The sequence below is a fragment of the Ammospiza caudacuta genome, chromosome 1 (genome assembly GCF_027887145.1).
Source record: "Ammospiza caudacuta isolate bAmmCau1 chromosome 1, bAmmCau1.pri, whole genome shotgun sequence".
NCBI classification, from domain to species: domain Eukaryota; kingdom Metazoa; phylum Chordata; class Aves; order Passeriformes; family Passerellidae; genus Ammospiza; species Ammospiza caudacuta.
Window position 1 is genome coordinate 25022670 of NC_080593.1, and position 22170 is coordinate 25044839.

The following is a 22170-nucleotide window of genomic DNA, read 5'->3' on the forward strand; positions in this document are numbered from 1 at the left end:
TGGTGCTGCTGATAACTACACAAACTCTCATAGCATTTTGCTGTTAGGAATATGTTATGGCAAGATTAGCACAGGTGTATTTTATGTACGCCCTTGTCACAAAGGGAATTATTCCAGCAAACATGTAAGGCTGGAAAGAGAATCAAAGGTAGGAATAATCGTGTTTGCCAGGAGAGTTAAGTAAGTACTGTTTGGAGTTACTTTGAGTTTCATGGGTTACTTTGAGTTTCATTAGTTACCTGGCCAGAGGCCCAGTCAGACCTTTCCTTTACAAAATGCATTGTAAAAGAAATTTACAATGATATTTTCTGCCTGACATTTAAGCGCTAAAATCAGCAGAGTTTCACATGCATAATTTCCTTAAATGTTTTGCAAAGAACAAAGTCACAGAGGAAGGTTATGTATTTTTACAACAAAGAGTATTCTATAATATTTATTACTCCAAGTGCTTAGAACTCTGTCATTACAATTGGATGCGGGATAACATCTAGATCTTCATAATATGACTTAAAATCTGGAATAACTCCCTTGATTTGTGTTAAATAATTCATATGAGGTGATAAACAAGAAAATATTCCAGTCTGCAATATCTGCTGTAACCAGTTCCCTATTTAAATCCCTGTGATTTTCACTAGTCCATTACCTGTGAGACTGATGCTTTGTACTTTACTTTGCTAATATTTATCATTTACAGAGGAAAACCATATACTTCATTCTCATTTATCACAATTTTATATGATGAAAAGGAAAAAAAATACAACATTTACAAGAAAAACAGAAAAACAAACATTAATAGAGACCTTTATGTGTGTGATAGTGTTTTCTTCTTGAAGATAGACAGATTGTTTGCCTTTGAAGGTACATTAGGGTACTAGCAGTCACAGCTACAAAACATTGTGTTTGTTTTTAAAAAACAGTCTTGGAATACATACATCCCTACAGCAGCTATGCAAATAGGAAAGCTGTGCTTTTTAAAGCACAGCAGTTTGGACTTCAGCCCCACTGAAGTCTGAAAACAGAGAAAAAAACTTCTGCTAGGAAATACTTACTAGTCCAGTTGCTTCAAATCTGGCCTTTGGAAGTTTGCTACCTTGGAAAGTTAAGGAACAGCAGCTCTGAAGGACAAATTTATATGTATTAAGTTAATCAGAGAGCCTCATCTCCTCTGTGGTTACAGTCACTGCAGGCTGAAGAGCCTCATCTCCTCTGTGGTTACAGTCACTGCCATTGCCTTCGGGGGCACAGTGCAAGCATTCCCTCATAGCTCAATGGACAAGATTACAGCAAAACTGCACACAGGCAGCAGGAGCTGCATCCAACCTCCTTTTAGCAGAAGATGCATCACTGCACCTTTCTTCCTCCTTCAACACAGGCTGCAGAGATTTTCCTAAAGTGTTATATCAGTCTGACATGAATGGAGGTGTCTGAACTTCATAGTCCAGAAATGCCCCTTGTGCCATCTTGCTAAAGGATCCAAGTTATTTGGTCTGGCAGAACATGGCCACTAAAAGGCAAACAGCTATTTTGAAATAAATTCAGGCTAATTAGAGAGCCCTAGGCATCTAACCCAGCACATCACAATCTTGTTTTCAGCTTTAACACCCCTGTGACCTTGTTCACATGTGTCACGTGAGTGCTGATCCCAGCAGAGAAAAGGAGAGGGAGGTGAGAAATCATAGAACTGTTTAGGCTGAAAAAGATCTTTTAGATCATTGAGTTCAACAGTTTAACCCAACACTGCCAAGTCCACCATTAGTCCATTCCCCAGGTGCCACATCTACAGATTTTTTAAACACTTCCTGCAATGGAGACTCAGCCCCCTCCTTGAGCAGCCTGTTCCAGAGCTTGACAACCCTTTTTGAAGAAACATTTCCCAAGATCCAATCTAAAACCTTCCTGGTGCAATCTGAGGCCATTTCCTCTTGTCCTATCATTTGTTTCTTGAGAGAAGAGACAGAGTCCCACCTAATACAACCCACTTTCAGGTAATTGTACAAAGCTCTGGGCAGAGAGCAGGTTTACTTTGAACAAAAGTGACTGTGAGATCTAGAATCCAATACAGTGTGCCAGAGCACTTGAACATCTGCAATGGCCTTACCCTCACATCCATTTCAGACCTATTTTCCTTTAACTATGATTTTGTACAACATTTTTTTCCATGTGACTCAGTTTACCCCAAATAACTTCTGAACTGGCAACAAATCTGTGCAAGATCTGAAGGAAGAGCAGCTATGACAGAGGGACAGTTCCTGAAAACACCACATAAAGCACCTGGAGGAAGAGGACTTAAATTAGTGCCTTCATGGCACTACCTCAGGAGACCCAGTCAACACAGGCTACCCTGTATCCTTTGAAGACTACTTTGCTTCTTGCCTGATAAAGGATGTGGAGGCAGAGTTGTTGTGGTGCTGGAAGAGGGAGGGCATGGACAGGGATCAAGTGAGCAGAACACAGTCACACCTACTCATTATATTGTGGCGGATGCACACCAACTCAAAACCAACAGTAGATGGCCTATCAGTTCCAAGCACAGCAAAACCTAAGGTCCTAATTTAAGTAATGAAGTAACTTTAAGAAGAAAGTTAAGTCTATTCAAAATACTTCACCACAGAAATAATTTTTAACTATTAAATATTACTCTCCAAATAAGTTTGTCATTCATTCTAAAGAAAGAGTCCCATCCACTTCCAGAGATAGGGCATTCCCAACTTCTCTGGGCAGACATTTCCAGCCTCACCACCCTCACAGTAGAGAATATTCTCCTAATAGCTAATCTAAACCTCTTTCCTTCAGCGTAATGCCATTTTCCTTTGTCCTACCACTATGTGCCTTTCTGAATAGACCCTCTTCAGCTCTCTTGTGGGATCTTTAAGTACTGGAATGCTGCTTGTAGAGTGTCCCCAGGGCTTTCTCTTCTCCAGGCAGAAAAGCCCCAACTCTCTCAGCCTGTCTGACAGGCCTCTCCAGCCCTTCTCTGGACTCGCTCCAACAAACCCATGTTTTTCTTGTGTTGAGGGCACCTGAGCTGGATACAGCCCTGCAGGTGGGGTCTCACAAGAGCAGAGAGGCAGAATCCCTTCCCTTGACCTGCTGGTCATTCCTCTCTTGATTCAGCCTGGATGCAGCTGGCCTTCTGGGCTGCAAACACACACTGACAAGTCATAATTGAGTATTTTGTCCACAGACATCCCCAGGTCTTTCTCCTCAGGAATCCAGTCTTGATCCAGTCTCCTGCCAGCCTGTATTTGTGCTTATTGCCTCTCCCCAGGTGCAGGACCTTGCACTTGGCCTTGTTGAACCTCATGAGGCTCTCATGACCCACCTCTCAAGCCCATGGAAGTCCCTCTGGATGGCATCCCTTCCCTCCAGTGTGCCAGCTGAGCCACACAGCCTGGTGAGGTCAGTGAACACACTGAGGGTGCTTCAATCCCACTGTCTGTGTCCATCTTGTCAACAAAGATGTTAAACAGTGCCAGTTCCAACAACAGGGCTGTTGTTGCTGGACCGGTCCCAACATGGGGTTGTTGTGTTTTAACTTCTTTATTTTACATTTTACTGAAGTTCCTTTAATTTTCCCACCTTTTTTCTATATATTGAAAAAAAAAAAGTAATTTTCCCAGGTTTTTTTTAAAAGAACTCTTAAGTTTTTCTGTTAGCCCACGAATCACTAAGGGGGTTTTATTACCGCAACCTGTGTGGGTCGCAGTTGGTGAGAGAGAGACGGTGAATCTTGTATCTTGATCAGAAGGCTGAATTTATTAATATATGATATAATACATTATAATTATACTAAAAAGAATATAGAGAGAGGTTTGCAGAGCAGCTAGCTAAGCTGAGAAGAGATAGAAAAGAACCCACAACAAAGTTGTGGCCAAGGACTCAGTCCCCTGGCTTGAACTGGTGATTGGCTCTTAATTATAAACATAGAAAATGAGCCAATCAAGGTGAATCCTATTGCATTCCACAGCAGCTGATAATAATTGTTTACCTTCTCTTGGGGGGCCTCTGGCTCCCGAAGACACAGAAATATGAAAGGAAGGATTTCTGTGGAGAAATGTCTGCGACAGGGTTTCATTCATTTTTGTGCTGCAATTAAAGATCATCATTTGTGGCTTGCTAAATGCACATAGCGGAGACACTGACAATGTCTACAGTATGAATATATCACACCTTAATGTATTTACTGCTGAATTTGATACAATGTATTTCCTGCCCTGCTCATGATTATGGAATACAAACATTTTGACTAGGAATGAAAGTTGTCTTAATTAATTAGAGCAAGTTTCCCAGTTCAGGAGCATGTTCTGGCATGGTGACGGTCCAGAAAATTTCAGTTTCACAAAGCTAGAGTAAAAGAACAGACTTTGAATATCCAGGCAAGATTTTAACACTTTAGAAAAATGTTCAACTATTCCTTATACCGTTCCATATCACACACAGGATAAATATCATGCCTTGCTGTCCTATTCCATGGAGATTATTTTACAGCAATTCACAGATTTCTCCCCACTTTAGTCTCCCCTATTACCTTTGGAATTTTAGGACATGTCCAGACTTTCATTCTGTCAGAGAATCAACACATGAAGAGGGTTTATATCTAGTCCACAAAGATGAGGTGCAAGAATAAGTGTATAAGATAAAAAATACTGCATAAAATTCCTCTTAATTTGAATAAATTATATGAAATAAAATATTCATTTAGGTTTTGAACATTTTCAAGTTCCTTTAAAATTAATAATGTAGATGTACAGGTGGAAATACATTTTGAAATGCATTTTGTTTTGAATCACTGACTTTTTTTTCTATTTTCTCAGTTATTTGGCCAGTTCTTTCTTCCCTTTTTTGGAAGGCTGAACCTTTTTGAGAAACAAAATACTTTCACAAACGTTTTTGATTGTGCAAAATCTTCTTGTTTCAGTGAAAAAAATCACCCAAATTAGTTGCTGTGCAGCAGAATCCCCATTAATCAGATGTGTGGGAACTGTGTTCCTTTTTTCCCTCTCCCTTTCCCTTCCTCCATTGCCTCTAGATGTTCTTTTGAGGAATTTCTTTTCTGCAAGCTAAAATAGAGTGGATGTCTCTATTTCCTTAAGGCCCTCTGCTTCTTATTTTTCTCTTCAAGTGGGATGAAATAGCCCTGGGATTCTGGCAACTTGTTACAATTCACTAAAGCCTGCTGTCCTGTTTACCTTTTAAACTCCAGAAATAATCATGTCCAAACTTGGAAAGAGGAACTTCTGCACTTCTGCTTGAGATCAAGACACAGATGATGATTATAGTCTTAGAACAGGTATTATTCCCAAACTTGCTGTCCTCTACAAAATCCTGGCATTCTGAAGGGCCAAATTTCTGTCTGCAAAACGAGAGAGGGAGAGGAAAGGCAGCACCCTGTGGTGGAGGGGAAGGGCAGCAGGATGTGCTTAACCCTGGCTGGTGTGGGTGGGAATGAGGCTTGCAGCAAGCACAGCCCTGGCACCCACAGCCCTGGCTCACAGCTTCAGTCCCACCCTCGTGCTCCCTTCCAGGAGCCCAGCTAGAGCCCAGCCTGCAGCTGTGATATGCTCCCCTTATCTCTCCTCCATCCCTCAGCTGACCCAGGAGCGTCCTGATTCTCTATTTTATCACTCCTAAACCTCATGGCAATGCCATGTCTCTCCCACTGGTGGCAGCCCAGCTTTCTGCCACTGCATGGCCTGATCCTCATGCCCAGGCATCTCAGCTGCTGCTCTCCAAGCACCTCGGGCAGAGTGGAGCTTGGGCTGTGGTGTCTTATGGTGAATGTATCCAAGATGGAAACTTTGGACTTTCTAAAGCCAGATTATTTTGTCCTTTCCACCCTCAACATATTTTCTGCTTAGCTTAAAAAAAAAATTAGCTAAAAAATAGGGATAGATTCTCTGTGAATATGTTGAAAAACACAGCTTTCATTTTATTTAGAGCAGAACACCTAAAAAGACCACTCAAAAGTACTTTTCTCATTTTCTCAATTAGAACAGCTGAAAACTAGTTGTGCTGACCCATAGTATTCAAGTGGCATTTGATTTCTTTCTTTGAAAAATTAGATATTTAATCCAGCAGACTGCAGAACATTAACATCTGTGTTCTGCAAACACGAGGCATTGCTACAGTGGTGGTGCAGGCTATGAACACTAGATGGTCCCTGTGATCCAATTTTACACTTCAGAGCCTCCACAGTTTTCTCAGCAAGTACAATCCTGCCCTAATCCTTGCAGCCAAGGGGAAAAAAAACAATGTTGGCCATCGGAAGTTACCACCCAGAACCACATCAAGAGCTGCAGAAGTAACCATGATGGTTTTCTCAGCCTGGGTAGCTGGGGAGCGACGTGGCACTCGCAGCCTCCCAAGGACAGCAGCGCAGTCCTTCGGAACGTTCCTCAAAAACAATTGGCTGGAGGTTTTCCTTGAATTCGGATACACCCTATAATACAGAGCAGCAGTTAGACTGAAAAAGACTGGATGAAAAAAGAGAATATAAAAATACAACAGAGAGGTTTTGAAAGTGATGGTATGTGGGGTTTTTTCCCACTCTCATACGAGTAAGTTTGAGGCTGTGCAGCAGAAGGTAAGGTTTTGATTTAAAAAGCAGCAGTTGCCCATTTTGTTTTCAGAATTAAAGCCATGGAATGAATAAAAATCAGTTCAGCCTAATTATTATACAAATTATTTTCAGCCATGTTCTAAAGCCAAATTTATTTGCAGAGATCCCACTCAAGATTTAAAACACTTTTTTTCTGATATTACCTGTTTTTTGACATGTGAGAACTCCTGGAAGTTTGTTATTTTTCAAAGCTATAGTCCTTGTTATAATCAGATATAATTTCCACTTAAAGTCAGTCTTGATCTCAGCTGTACTGTATGTTCAGACACTTTAAGTGTCTTTCAAGGGTTAATGAGGAACAGGTATCCTAAGTCAACCCTTACTGAAATTTTCCAGATATACTGAAGTGGGTTCTGTTAAATGGGTCACCATCAAATTTAACAGAAAAAGGCAGGCAGGAGGAGCCTGGAAAGAGGTGAAAAAGGAAAAAGCCTGCTGTCTTGCTACTGAGAAAGTGAAGGAGCCAGATTGATGTTATTGATGAAAAAAAGGATTGGCTGTGAAAGCAAGTGTCCCTCCCTTAGCTTGCTCAGGAGTGAGGGGAGTCAGACAGTGTAAGGAATTACTTCTGTTTCCATGTCGTGTGAGTATCAAAACTCAGGGAGCATGGTGAACACTGCTGTCAGTTCCTGCAGCCTGTCCCCTCTGCTGGTTTTCTACCTCCCTGTCAGCCACATTCCTCCTGCTTGAAACCAGCCCCACACACAACAGACACACACCACAGACACACTGCTGCTCCTCTGCCTGGAAGGGAGGAGGGCTCAGCCCAGCTCTGAGAGCTGTCTCCAAAATTTTGGATTTCCTCTGGCACAGGCTGTGGCCAGCGTGGATGGATTTGACGTGAGCACCGCAGGCAGGGAAAAAATCTTGACTGGAAAGAACTGCACCCTTTGCCACAGCATCCACAGCCCCAGTGACAGTCAGCACTGATCCCACCACTGATCCCACCATTCCATCACCACTGGTGGAGCACCTGCACCCCACCCAAAGGTGATGGGTACCTCGAACTGTAAAAGTACCAGCAAGGGCTGAGATTTCCTTGCAAACAACAGGAACATCCCTTTCAGCTTGGGAGAGGAAAAATTGCCTTGGTCAGCATTATGTCTCTGAGTCTGGAGAACTGGAAAATATAGGCTATATCCTGCCACCCTTTTTATGATCCATCTTCACAAACATCTCAGTCAGAAAGTATAACCTACATCTGGGAGATTTCCTCCAGTTAACAATTTTGGTCATATTATATGCAGCATTTTTTTATGTTACAACCCTAAAATTGTTGCCTGTTTCTTACTTGGCCCATGTCACTCTTCCTCTGATTATGTCCTCTCACACTACCTGAAAGCCTCTTCTGCATAAGACCTCTCCCTACACGCTGCTCATGCCTCCTGCCAGCTTTGTTCCCTTTTGCTAATGAGTTGTCTGTGACACCTTCCTTCCCTGAATCATCCCTCCATCACCTTACCCTGCTAAGAGCAATTCCTGACCCAGCTCCAGGTGTGTTGGTTTTTGTTGGGTTCTCCCACCTGCTTTGCCCTAGTTCTGACTGCCCTGGCATTGAACATCTCCAGTTCTCATCACCACCCAGTGAGCAGCTGGGAGGCACAGCACTCTGGAGATCCTGCTTGAGGATGCTTTGGTTAATCTGTAGGTTTCCTGCATTGCCTGTTGGGTAGGAGCTTGGGAAGGCCAGGGAGAAGACACAAAAGCTGCATATCGCAGGTTCTGTACAAGAATTTCAGGTGGGGCATAGGATAATGAACCATAGTGGAAGCTCAGGTGGTACATGGCATTTCAGAAAGAGCACAAGAGCTGAGCCACCATTAGTATTTCTTGTACTTGCCAGATATTGACATATTCACACGAAGTCTTTATCCTCTAAATCTACATTTGGTTCATAAGTGCATCACCACTTGCATCTATTTAGAACACAAGCACAACCGTGCAAATACTCTTTCCCATACATAATGCCTAAGAAAACATGGATGCTTTTAGATGTATCTATAGATATTTATTTCTCTGACAGGGAAATTGCTAGAGTATCATTAATAACAAAAAAAACATTTCTAGGCTAAATTTTAGGGGTTTTATTCACACACAGTAGGGTATGTGTAGTCTCAAACATCTTTCCAGTGCTGTTCAGCTCTTTGTCTCTCATGTACAGACACTCACAGACACACACATGCAGACATATGCCAACACACTTTATAAAAAATTTAGACAGCCACATTTTGTGGGTAAAAGCTTCCCATTAAGTCAGACAAGAACTTCAAATCTGCCTGTGTGTAACTATTAAGTTCTTGACACTTTTGCTGCAATCCAGGTGACTGCTGGACCCTCATCACCAGGATCTATGAAATGGAGGGAGCAGAAAAGACTGGCTCTGTCATCCAAGGAAATGCTCAGGCATCACAGGGCTTGCCACAGACTTCACAACCTGAGCTTAGACGTTGTCTCCTGCTGTGCACTCCCTCAGGACATTACAGCTACTAGTCCCCAGAAAACACACACCTGCACTTCTGCATTGCAATGTCCTGGTTTTAAAGGCATGTTCTTTTTGCCAGCTCTCTTTATTTTATCTGGAAATGAAAGTGTGGATGTTCAACAGGAACCTGCTGAATGCTGAAAGGCCTCATGGTTGTAATACTGTAACACTTGCAGAATGTTATCGAGAGGACCGAGAGAGGACCCAGTGCACTAAACCATTCTGTTGGTCCTACCAGATGACCTGTCTCAACACATTACAAGGTATTAAAACAAGTGTGTGGTATTGAGAAATAAATAAAAATATTAGTCTGAGAGTCAGCTGACAGATCCGTGTTAAAAATCAGAAAAAGTTTCACAATACTTAAAAATGAATACAAATAAAATACTACTTTCTTACTTGTGGCAAAGACTCAACTCAAAACTTATTTAAATTATAATATTTCTATTTTTCCAGCAGTATGCTAGAAATTTCAAAATGGTTTATGAAAGTGTCCCTGGATTTATAGATTAAGAAAATTTAGGCACAGAGAATGTTAGTGTCCTTTTCTTGAATCTAGATAACATCCTACTTTTCTACTCTGGCTTGCCCCATTGCCCCATTGCTCACAGCAATAAAAAAGTGGAGGTCAACAGGCTACAGAGCTGTATTTGCAGAGTGTAACACAGACATCTGCAGTCTCTGGATCATTTCACCAGTGTTACCTCTCTGGGGGCCAATTTTCTCATTCATGTTCTTCAACCCTTGCAGGTAAAACTTCAATGGAAGTGAGCAGGAATTTCTTCTAAGGAAGAAGAGCTGTGGTCCTGAAAAACAAATAAATTTATGAGACTTCTTTGACTCCTCAAAGTTCAGAAAAATTTTTATAAAAATAAAAGTAAAAATTTGAAGCAGAGCTCTTACTAGAAAAGCAATAACAAGAGTTTGGGGATGCGGGTGCACTCTCAGAGTGTTATTGAAGCACAAAGTGAAAAATACTAGGGACAATATGGGGTTAATGGAAACCATCAGGCTTTACCAGGAAGGAGATGGAAATGCCTGAATCTCCAACCAGTATCTTCCATTTTGGCACAGTCTGGGGAAGTGATTTGCTGGTATCCAATCATATCTGAGCTGATGCTCCCCTTGCCACTGGTTAAGCTCATTAACTGGACGCTGTGTGAGGCTTTAGCGCTGTTTTACAACCAGAAGGAAAGATGAAGACTCCTACAGAGATAATCTGGCTGACTTCCCAGGAGCAGCTCTGTAATGTAACTGGTCTTCCCCAATACTGGCCTCTGCATTTTTCCAGCATTTTCTCTTCCCTTTCACCGCCTACTCCTCTCAGTCTGAGTTCTGTTATCTCTATTATGTGCTCTCTCACTCTCTTTCCTCAAGCATTTATTTAATTATAGCCTTTATTTATCAGCTGCCCGGGGAATTTCATCCAGTCCTCCCTCCCCTCTCCTCATAGGAAACTAAGGTGGGTAGGAACTTCCCAAGGGCTGGATCCACTTGGTGTGGGTGTCCCACTTCCCCAGTGGAAAAGGCATCAGCTGTTTAGAAGGGGGATGCTCCCTGAGATGGCTTACCCCAGCTGCACAGAAAAGTGACCTGGGATAAGGATGGAGGAACAGCTGCAGGAGAAATGTGGAGCAAGAAGTTCACATAATTCCACCAACCATGTTGGTTAGGAATATTTTAAGAAAATTAGATGGCCCTAAATCCCGAGGTACCTCCAGCTTGAGGAACAGATACTAATTATGTTAGAACAAAATTGGTCCCTGATGAAGATACCTTGGTTTTATTTTCTCATTAAAAAAACAAAGCAACCATAGCGACAGGGCTGACTGCTTCTTATTTTCATTACTGCAGGGATTTCCAGCAGAGACAGAGAATTTAATGTTTTAAAGCATCTTTCTTTCCCTCCACCTGCTTTTGCCTTTTCTCAGAATTTCTGAGAAACTTCTGCTGTTATTTGGTAATAACTTTTTTCCCCCAGATTCTGGTGTTATTCACAGAGTTGTGCCAAAAGGCCCCTGCATCTGATAGTATATTATCAATTCTCTCTGTGTTACTTGCCAAACCATTACATTGTTCTTCCTTCTTGGAACCTTCTGGAATATTTCACCAAACATTCTGAAGACAATAACCCCCATTGTGACAAATGTTCATCAGGCTGGGGGGCTCTGCTGCCCTTCCACAGCATCCCATCACAGACTCATGCCCCAATGCCCCACAATCATCCACGGTCCACTCCCACTCATACTCTGCTTTTCCAAGTAGAGTTTCCAAGCCCCCTGAGACTCCTACGCACATTACATGCATTTCTTACCTCAGCATGCAGCACATATATTTTTTGGTGATGACACTAAGACAAAAGAGCAGACAGTAACAATTAAAAGTGCTTTTAGTGCAACACAACATCTACATAAAAACTTCCACAGTGATTTGTGTGTGTGTTTTTAATTAAGTCCAGTCTGATTCCCAAGGCTGTTTCCCAATCTCTCACCTTGGGTGAAGTAAACTATATCAAGCTATGTATCAAATAATCAGCAGGATTTATCAGCACTGGGATATTATCTGCATTTTTCAAAAATATTGTTTTAAGTGATTAGGGGCTAAAGGAAAAAATGTGAAAATGGTGCTAAGAAAATGTTCCTGCCATGCAGTCAAACTGAATATAACTGAGTCTGAAGATGTTGGAAATTACTGGAGCTTCAGTGTGATTTTAATTTGAATCTTTATTCCTTAAATTCTCTTTCTTTGCTGGGTAAATGCAGAGCTGCAAGAAGAATTGCTGGGTCTGAGGTGGTTTTTTGAAAAGGGAGAAGAGCTCTGACAGAGGACGTGTCTCTGTGTCCCTTGCCCTGGCTCTGCTCCACAGTGTCCACGTAGTCAGCGGGCTGCGCACCAAGGCGAAGGGAGGGGAGGGGGAGAGGGAAGGATGGACCGAGGGAGGAGCCCGGCTAGGCAGCTACAGAGATGTATAATTTTTCTTCACCCCATTCTAAGGACAGGAAAAACAATTCAGGAAAAGCTGCGTGAAGCAGGACTAATGCCTCCCAGTCATCCTCACTTCTCTCCAGTCACGGTTCTAGCAGAGGCCAGACACCAGCACCAGTGGGGCCACAGGCTCTGCTGAGCAACCCCAGCCCCTGGGATCAAGAGGAGGAAGAGTGGTATGGATAGCTGGGAAAAGAGAAAGAAATTCTGTTTGTTTCCAGAGCTCTGACTCTCTGAGGTTTTTTTTTTTTGGTTTTTTTTTTTGGTTTTTTTTGGTTTTTTTGGTGCCTTGGAGGAATGGTGCTGGCCATACAGCTCCTGCTCCTGGATTAGCTTCTCGTTCTCATTGTCTGGGATGATGACTGTCTGCAAAGAGCCTCATGATTTTTAGTTTAGTAAAAGGGAAAAAAGAATGACTGCATGTTGCTGTTGTGACAAACTACTTCCATAGACACACAGCCAGCCCTCTCCTGCTGCATGAAACAAAAGTGTTTGAAGAAAAGGAGCACACACAGTTGTAGTTAAAAGAAAAGGTGCAGAAGGCAAATCTGGAGGAATTCCTTTCTCCCCCTACTTCCTCAGCCATGTACTCACTTGCAAGTGACTACAGGCCCGCAGCAGAGAGGTGTTTTCATTGGGAAACGTCCCAGCAGGCTGATTGGGTGGGCCATTGCCCTTTGAATAAATGCCAGATTCAGCAGTCTAGGAAGAAGGAAACTTCAAAAAAAAAAAAAAGATTTTCTGCTTCAGGCCTAAATCAACAAAAACTGGAATAGATATCCTGGTGGTAGAATTGTTGGGGTTCAGGCAGGAAGGCAGGCGTAACCAAGATTTCTCTCCACTCCCCTACTCATCTGAAAGCTTTTTTTCCCATTAAAGTCAAAACTGTTTTGCAAAGGTCTGTTTCTTTTGCATTCAGCAACATTTTTTCCCAGAAAACCTGTGCAATGTTTAGTTTTCTAGAGCTTGGCAGCAGTGCATGTGGCACCTGCTCCCTCTGCAACCCTCCTGCCACTGTAGCTCACCTCAAAGCAGCCCTCAGACCTCTCTGCTCTGTGTCTCCTGCTAGGGAATGTGAAAAGAAAATATGAGTGGATAACTAAGCAGCAGCTGGGGAGTCTTGGAAAGAAAACACTGACCACATAGTCAAAATGTGGTAATTACAAACAATTGGCAGCAAAATTCTCTGTAACTTAATGATTAGTCTGATTCTAGATAGCCTCACAGCGCAGGAAATGTTCTGGACACTGAATTGATCTGTTTCTGGTGCAGTCATTATTTCAGCCTGGAATAGTTTGTTTGGTCTACATGGCCTTCCTGCTTCTTGCCTTCTCCAACTTTGGATGGACAGGAAAACACTTCATGATTCTTCAAGATTCAAGTGTTTGCTATTGAGGATGCTGTTCTTTTTCTAACATCTTTAAATACAGTCACCTATGGACAAGAGGCTGTTCCATAGTCATAATCAGTAGGGACTGGCACAGAGCAGACAGGCACCCACATAATTATAGGTAGGGACACACATGTATTTATAGGACCATGCAAATACCTAGGACATGCTCTCATAAAAATTGTGTTCCTCAGTTGTTTGTTCTTAGCACTTTAGACAATGGCCATTCGAACTGACAGAATATAGTTCCTGGAATATGGGCCAAAATAACAGAAATAACTCTTATTATTATATTGTTATATTTTTATGTCTGTTAACAGGCACAAAAAATCTGCAAGTGCAAGGATGGCATGTGAGCCATATATCCTTATAACCAGGGTCAAAGGACTCAATGGGTGATCCTTCCTTGTGTTGAAGGAGAAATCTGTTCTTAACCTGGTTTTGTGACACTAGACTAAGAAGTAGTCACTTAGAAGAAGGCAAGCAGAGGAGCAGGAAGAAGAGCTATCATTGTCTTTTACACTTTTCCAGATTCCCACTAATTTTAGTTTCTTTCTACCAGAGAAGCTGGAGGAAAATACACTGCTCTTAAAGACTGTTTCAATTAGATTCAACTGTTTTATTTTAACTTGTTTTGCTTTCCATCTATTTTTATTTTTCACACAGATCCTCACATAAAGCTCACATAAAACCTTCCATCTTTAAATTATATTTAAATTATTTGAATATGTATTGTCCACGTGGAGAAAGATAAAATTGAAAGACTGATGTACTGAGCTTTTTAAAAAAATGCTGATAAAATGAGCAAGTCTGCCCTCCTTATTATTATTTGTGACTAATTACCTGATTTTTTTAATCATGAAAGGAAACTGATCTTGCTGCAGAAGCTGTGCAGCTCTGGCATAAATGCTTGGTGTGGATTTAGTGGGTTCATATAAGGTACATACCATATTGGCTGCTGAGGAATTGAAAAGCAGTAACTTCTTAGGGCTTCTGGTAAACCAGCTACAAGAGACTGTTATGATACAGGGGCTGCATATAAATCAATAATCCCTCCTTGCTGCATGGGTCAAGCAAAGTGTGTAGGAAGGTGGATGGAGTGAATGGAACAAGCCCCTCACCCACAGATGGACCAAGGAGGGTTTGGAGGAGAGGGAGCTCCCCAAAGTGAGACTGCCATTCTTTGGTGAGTCTAATTGCCATGCCTGGCACTGTGGTCCAGTGAGATCCAAGCAGACTGGCCAGAGTCTATTTGGAATTCCCACTCTATCATTTAGAAGAGCTGTATTTGGCATGCAGAGGCTGAGGCCTCAACTCCTCTGGTCAATCCTAAATAGCTGCTGCTACTGACAGCCATGTCACGTTCCCTACCTCAGCCTGCATTTCTCCATTTCAGAAAATTCCCTGTCATCTTCCTCCCACAGATCATTGCCTTGCTTCAGCAAAGCACGTAGCAAATATTTTCCTTTTAGGTCTGTTTGCATGAGACAAAATGCAACATAACATCTCTAAATTAGATGTTAGCTTGATTTTGCAGTTGGTTTTTCTTTAAAGGCACTGCAGTGACTTCTGTTCTAAACAGCCTGTAGTCTAAACCAGGCTAGCATGGAAGGCAGACAGTTCTGGAGCAGCTTTGGGAAAAGCTGATATGCCCAATGAATGTATACACAACAGGAGATGAATGATCCTCCCAGACTAAAATTAAAGTGCTTTTAAAGTGCTTTTAAGAAGTTATTGCATCGACTTTCAAAGGGGTCCTTTGCAAAAGGTTAAATTTTCAGTGTAGCACTCTCAGTTATTCTGGCAGCATTGCACTTTCTATACTTCTGCCAATAGCTGAATTTAATTAGTGTTGCACTTATGGAAATACTTACCAAACTAGAAGAGCTGCACATGAATTCCATCAGTTTCATATAAAGTGAAGCAAATGCAGAGATCTTGGCCTATGGAGAGAACGTGGAGAACTTTGAAACAGAGCTTTGCATAACTGCCTCTATGTTTCATTTCTTCCCCTCTCTGGTTCAATGACTTTTAGCATGCATGAAAAAATGCAAGGAAATTGGAGAAAAGCAAAAAATTGGGGAAAGTAAACTCTTCTCTCTTTGCAGCAGAGTCAGCAGTCCCTCCCACATTGTAAGAGGTGAAGTCATTAGGGGAGAAAAGGGTGCAGAAGTTTTCAAAAGCAGCAAGGGTGAAGGGTACCCCCCTCTTACAGTGTCTCTAGCAGTAGTTTCGTGCAAAAAGTACAAAGATCAGGCATCCTGCTCATTCATCCTTAATGCAAATTCCAGCTGCATCATCTCATTTTCCCTCCCATTCAGAAGGTGAAATGGCTTGTGCAGAACTCCACAGTCACAGTCCTACAGCCTAAGAGTGAGGCTCCTGGAAACTTCTTTCTGTTAAGGCCATATTTTTGTAGATTCCTTTTTGTTCTCTGCTCATCTGGTATCCACAGTCTGTTCTACAGCTGAGTGTCTGACTTTTTATTGGTCTCCAGGTATACCCCATGCTTGACACATACAGTGATGCAGTTACCACCAGGGAAGGGGATCAGGCAAAAAAAAAAAGCACTTTTATTTAATCTCATTTCATTTTCAGTTGTTAGTGCTCTAAAGAATAGTTACTTGATAAAGAAAAACCTAATGAAGATACATTTCTCTGTGGATTTAGAGTAGGACAGACTGTACTTCCTTGACACATTTAAAATGTCAGAGGAACTGAGGTAGTCTGATAACAAAATTAAAAATACGATTTTCATTGCTGGCTTGAGTTATACACATCATGGATCAATTATTCTAGGTACTGAGTCAATAGAAACTTGGGAAAGGCTAATTTCTTAACATTGATTTTAGCTGGATTTAAATCAACCTTCTAAGCTTGGACTTAAATTCATTCTAGAGTGCAACTCAGTCACTCTACAAGAAAAATTTAGTCTCCCTGAAGCAGCAGGTGGTTTTTTGTTTTTTGAGGGTTTTTTTGGTTTTTTTTTTTTTTGTTTGTTTGGGGGGTTTTTTAGTTTTTTGGGGGAGGGGGGTTGGTTTTTTGGGGTTTTTCTGTTGGTTTTTTTTTTTTGCAATGCTACCATTCCTTTTTTTTCTGTAAGAACCTAAAGTTTGTGATTGAAGCAGTAGAATAAAATTACTGAGTGCTAATATCAGTAGATATGAAAGTGCTCCATGGCAACAAGAGATTAACAGAGAGGGTTTTGGCACCATTAGGAAAAGCAGTGACTGGAAATTATTTTATTTTAAATCTGAGAGCCATTACAAAAAAAAAAAACCAAACCAAACCAAACAAAAAAGAGAAATGAACAAACAAACAAAACCCAAGCCAAAAAGTAAGCAAGTAATAGAGAAAAGGCTGTAGTGAGGTGGAATAGAAAAATGTACAGGATTGAACTGTAAGTGATGATATACTAAAATAATGAAATATTTTGACTGAATGGTTTAGATATTAAAATATTATCTCTAATGTAATTTCATAGATTGTTTATAACATTTAAGATGATGCATAGGTGGCAAGCTGGCAAGCAACTTCTCATTCCTCAGCTCCCAGATAGGAACAAAATAATTTCCACCTTATAATATTGAACAAAATTCTTCTGTTGTCAGAAAGGCTGCAGGTGACTCTATAGATGTTAATTTCAATCAGGCTGAATTTTAATGTGTGAAAACTTTACAAACTGTCATTATAAAAAATAATGTCTCTCAGGTTATTATTGTCACTTTAAACACAGTATACTAATAACTATTCTAGGAAAGAATTCTAAGCATCCCTGATAATTTTTTCTTCTTGGTTTTTCCAGTGTTTCTATTGCCAAATTGCAAGTGAAGCTGACAGCTTTGCAATTCCCTAGATCTAAAAGTGCTGCTATGCAGTCTTCTATTAAATAAAATTTATAGAAGAGTTAATATCTTTTATTATCATATCCATGGTAAATATTGGTTGGGAAATTATAATTTAGTCAACTTGACAATTGGAGAAAAGAAGGATAACTTCCTTCTATGGAGAAAGAGGATGTTACCATAAGATGAAATAGGAGTCTTTTACCTACATATATGGAGCACTGAGAGGAAAAGAAAATGTAATTGTTTATCAATGAACAGTTAAATATATGTGAAGGATAAGAAAAATTATAATGTGCTGCAAATTCAATATCTCTACTGAAGTTCTTGAATATGACAGACAACACACTTACAGACTGAATTTCCCAGTTTTGTCTTTCAAAGAAATTTTTGTAAACCTTCCCATGAGCCCCTCTCAATGATCAAATCTGATAGGTCAAAAATAGATCACCTATATTTTGAAAATACTCCCCCACTGGCTGATGCATCTTGCTTTTCTGAGTTCAGACCATTGAATGCACAGCACTAGCTTGGTGTCTGGGACAATGTTCTGTGAGGACATTTAGGGAACCAGAAAAAGTACATCATTCTCTAGGGAACTGCATGTGTTTCTCTGGGTTTTCCATCAAAGACATTTTATGTGTGCCATGTTTCCATCGTTACAGGGGGCACAGAGCCACAAATCCCCTCTCCTTTGCAGCACTCAGGTATGGCAGATGCACTGCCACATTCCCACTGCTCTTTAGCGCAGTCTGACAAAGGAAGGCAGCAAATCCACACAGCGAGGTGTTCACAACCAAATTACAAACTTGTGAATCCTGTTGGATCAGCCAGATGCAACAGTGTCCATATTCCTTTTTAAAATGAATTAATGAGGCAGTTTTGCCAGCAACAGAGAATTCCCAGTCACATGCTAAAACTAATGTTCTTCAAATGTGCTCCACGAGGCCAGCACGCCCATCTCCCACGGGGATGAGAGAAGGTGTGATCTATAGCGATCTGTGTCTTAAGTCTCAGTGTCTTGGAGGAATTGCAAAGAGCAAAGATCACTTCTACTACCACAGATCTGTAACAGTGCACCTGTTGCAATTGATGCCTTCAGGAAGCAGTCCCTAAACAAAATTTCTATCTTTACACTTCTGTTGAATTATTAACTTAGTCTTAAATATGGAGTTTGTCCTAATTTGGCCAATACTGAAAATCAGTTGTACTTTGGAAATATAATAATATTTACTTCTACTTTACAAAATAAGACAGTTTGCTAAAAAGACAAAGAAAGGCTAGCACCATCTCAGCTAATGTGGCAACCTGTCAGTTGGCTTCTTGTCCCTTTTTCTACAATTTTTGCTTAAGAAGCCTCGTCTCTATATTCCTTCTCTGATGTTCTGGGATAAACGGTAAGATCTATTTTGTTTTTTACCAGCTATGACATTCCCTTTACAGCTTTGCCAATGTGTAGACAATTCTGAAGCCACTGCAGATGTAGTCCTGTCGTAATAGACTGATGATGTACTGATAACATGCTGCAGTGAAATGTCAGCATACCAGCCCCAGATGACTGTTTGGATCTCCTATTGTGGCTGGAGGCCTAGTTAAGACACAAATTTCTTTGTTGTTGACATCTACCTTTAGAGAAACACATGCTACCCTGGGAATTCCAAATCAGAAAATGTGCTGAGTTTTATACAGGGAAACAGAGCACAGGAAGGGATCATCAGGTTCAATGAGCCCAGTTGCCAAACGAATTATAGTGCAGAAGATTTCTATTTCATGAAGGTCTGCAGAACAATCACCCCACATGACTCTTCTAAGGGAAATATTTCCTATTGAATTTTCAGGTTTTATTGACTGCTGAAAATATATTTCCCTATGTCAAGACCAATAGAACTGACAAGTATATATGTGATAATCTTAAAAATAAATAAATAAATTTAATTCCTCATCTTCCTTTCATAGATGAAAATCACTCCTTATTTACCGTGTGGGGCTTTTACCTTGTAGCAGTTCTAGATACAATTTAATTCTGTTATGCCAGCTCTGGTACTGAAAGAAGATCCATATTCTGAGACTTCTTTATTTGCAGCCTAGCTGGATCCATCTTCAGCAGTTTCTTCTTGTTATGTCTCATGGAGTGGTACAAAAGCTGCAGCTCTCCACAAGTCTCTCTGTAATAACATGTCACAGGTAATTATTGGTTTCTTGGAATGCACTACCCTCTACTTCAAGCCATAATTAAAGGAATCAAACTTCAGAACAGTCTCTGGAAATCTGAAAATAGGAGTTTAATTTACAAATGTTAGGGTGGAATGGGAAATGAGCGAGCCAAAATCAGCACACCCTACAATGCTTATTTGCAGTACTCTCAACAGGGCATCCTTTTCATTTTGGCCACCAAGACTTACCCAAGGGGTCCTGTATATAAATGGGGTGGTGAGAACAACAGCAGGTCTTCTCCAGAAAGAGCAGAGTGTGTTTATTATCAAGAGAGGTATTGCTTGAAATTACATGAAGGTCTACTGTCAAAAGGAGAATATTGCCATCGGGAAAGCAAATTGTTACAGACAAGGCTTCTTCTTGTTCATCAGTGTTGCTCACACTGCATGCTGAAGTCCATATTTTAAATGAAGATCTGGGGATATGTTTTGTTTTAAACAAGTGGACACCTTCAGGGATGTGAAACAGTTATGTGAAAAGATAAAGCTTCTGTTGTGCTTTTTGTATCTATGCCACCTTTATGTTAAATGGCTGATTTCAGAAAACTCTTAAAACTTTTTTAACAGACTCCTGGCTAAATCCAGGTTATAGTTCATCAAGCGTACTTTTAACACATTTTCCAAAGTTCTTCAGATATGGTCTATGAATATTTCTTCCTTATTAAGTCCTGGATCATATTAAATTCAAATAAAATATTGGCAGCAGTTTAATGGGATGGTCTGTACAGATCTGGGAAGCTTCACTATGAGCTTAGGTACCATGACAAGATAGGCCCAGAAAATTGAACAGTGCAAATACCCTATGTTTTATTTATTTCTCAAATTTTTGTTGGGTTTTTTAAAGTTTTAGCATCACTGCGAAATTTTTACAAATTCTCAGCAAATAAAACCATAACCTTCTTAAGTAAAAATGGAGAAAAGTACTTACCTGGCTACTGATTACAATTAATTCTCTGCCTTTCATATTCTTTCACCTCTTTCTCACAACTGACTAGCTCATTTCTTCTTTTGTGCCATTGTCTCCACTCCAGTCCTGTCAGTACTTTTAGGTCATCTTTGAGGTTCAAATTAGAATCCCCATGACATCATGATTTCCCCAGATCTCCCTCTTGCAGTTTTAAATAAAGTGCTTTAACTTAAAGATTCTTCAGGTATGTCTCAGGGCTTTTTCCCTCCAGTTCATTCACAATATGGAAGATTAATTATTCATTTTTGTCTCTTCCATTTTTCTTCCTCTTCTTTACAGGATAAAAAGTTTTTTTTTTCTTTGCATAACATTTTTTATCCATAAAATCTCTTAATAATATCTAGGATGAAACAGCCTCTCCTGTGCATCAAGCATCTTCCCATACTCTCAGAATTTCTCCCAATACCTTTCTGTAAAATATTTTTGCTTAGAAATTTGGGGTTATATAAAAACATGCACAGAAGAGAAAATTTCTATCGCTTTGTCTCAACATCTTGATTTTCTTTTCCCTTATTTCCTGTATCCTGTGACAGGAGGGAAGATTAAGGGCTGATCACTGGCTGATTCCCTAATCTGCCATTTCCTTCTGAAAATGGATGATTTAACAGAGGAAAACAAGAATCTGGGGAGATGGATTCCAATATCCAACTCTTTGTTTTGACCCTGGGCAAGAATCTGGGTCTTTGTTTCCCACATCACAGCCAAATGCCCAGCTCCACAGAATTATTTTGGATGGCACATCTATTCCTGCATCACCTGTTTTCATTTCTCCCTCCCATTTTTGGTCTGCAGGCTTTGAAGGGCATGAAACTCCCTGATTTTTCGGGACTGGAAAAGCTGTCCCCACATCCACTGTGCCTCTTTCCTGACATGAAAATCTCACCTCTGTGAAAAAGTGGGTAACCCAGAGTAATTAATTTTTGAACTGGTCACAGAACTGTTGATTATATTGGCAAATGTCCATTGTCTCTTGTAGTTTCCATGTATGGCCCCAAGGAATTGGATAACTCTGCTCAAATGGAGGAAAATGTGCAGTCATTTGCTTACTTGATCATTGATACCTGATTGCAAAGGTCAGGATGACACCATCAAGGCAATACACATGTAGCTGTTTTAAAGATGTTTTCTGTTTCCTCAGAACATATTTCATTTCCTTTGGGAAAGGTCAAAGCACAGAGAATGGGGGAATAAACGAGCACTATGCTAATAAGCTTCCTGGAGCTATCATTCACATTAATTACATGTTTTCTCTGCCTCCTTTGGGTATGCTGACAGAAAGACATGAATTTCACTGGGAATTTCACCTCTATAAGTAAGAACATGAATGTTATATGAGAAGGACTAGAAACTAAATTTGGAATAACTAAAAATTTCTATAGCTACAGAGCAGCAAAATGGGAGATATTTATGGTTTTCTTCTAACATCTGACATCCCCACACCCAGCTCAGGCTGTACTTCTCTTATATCAATGTCTGGAAAACCTACAATTTTCATCCATTATAATTTAAGTGCTGCTAATGACTGCTGCTCTTAGAGATTTTAACAAATAACTGACAGCATGTGTTCCTAATATTTTTATTTGGAAAACTTTTTCAATCAAAAGAATGATCATTAATGTCTGTTTACGTGCGATTTTCTTTGTCTTGGGAGGCTTACCTCCTCCACCTG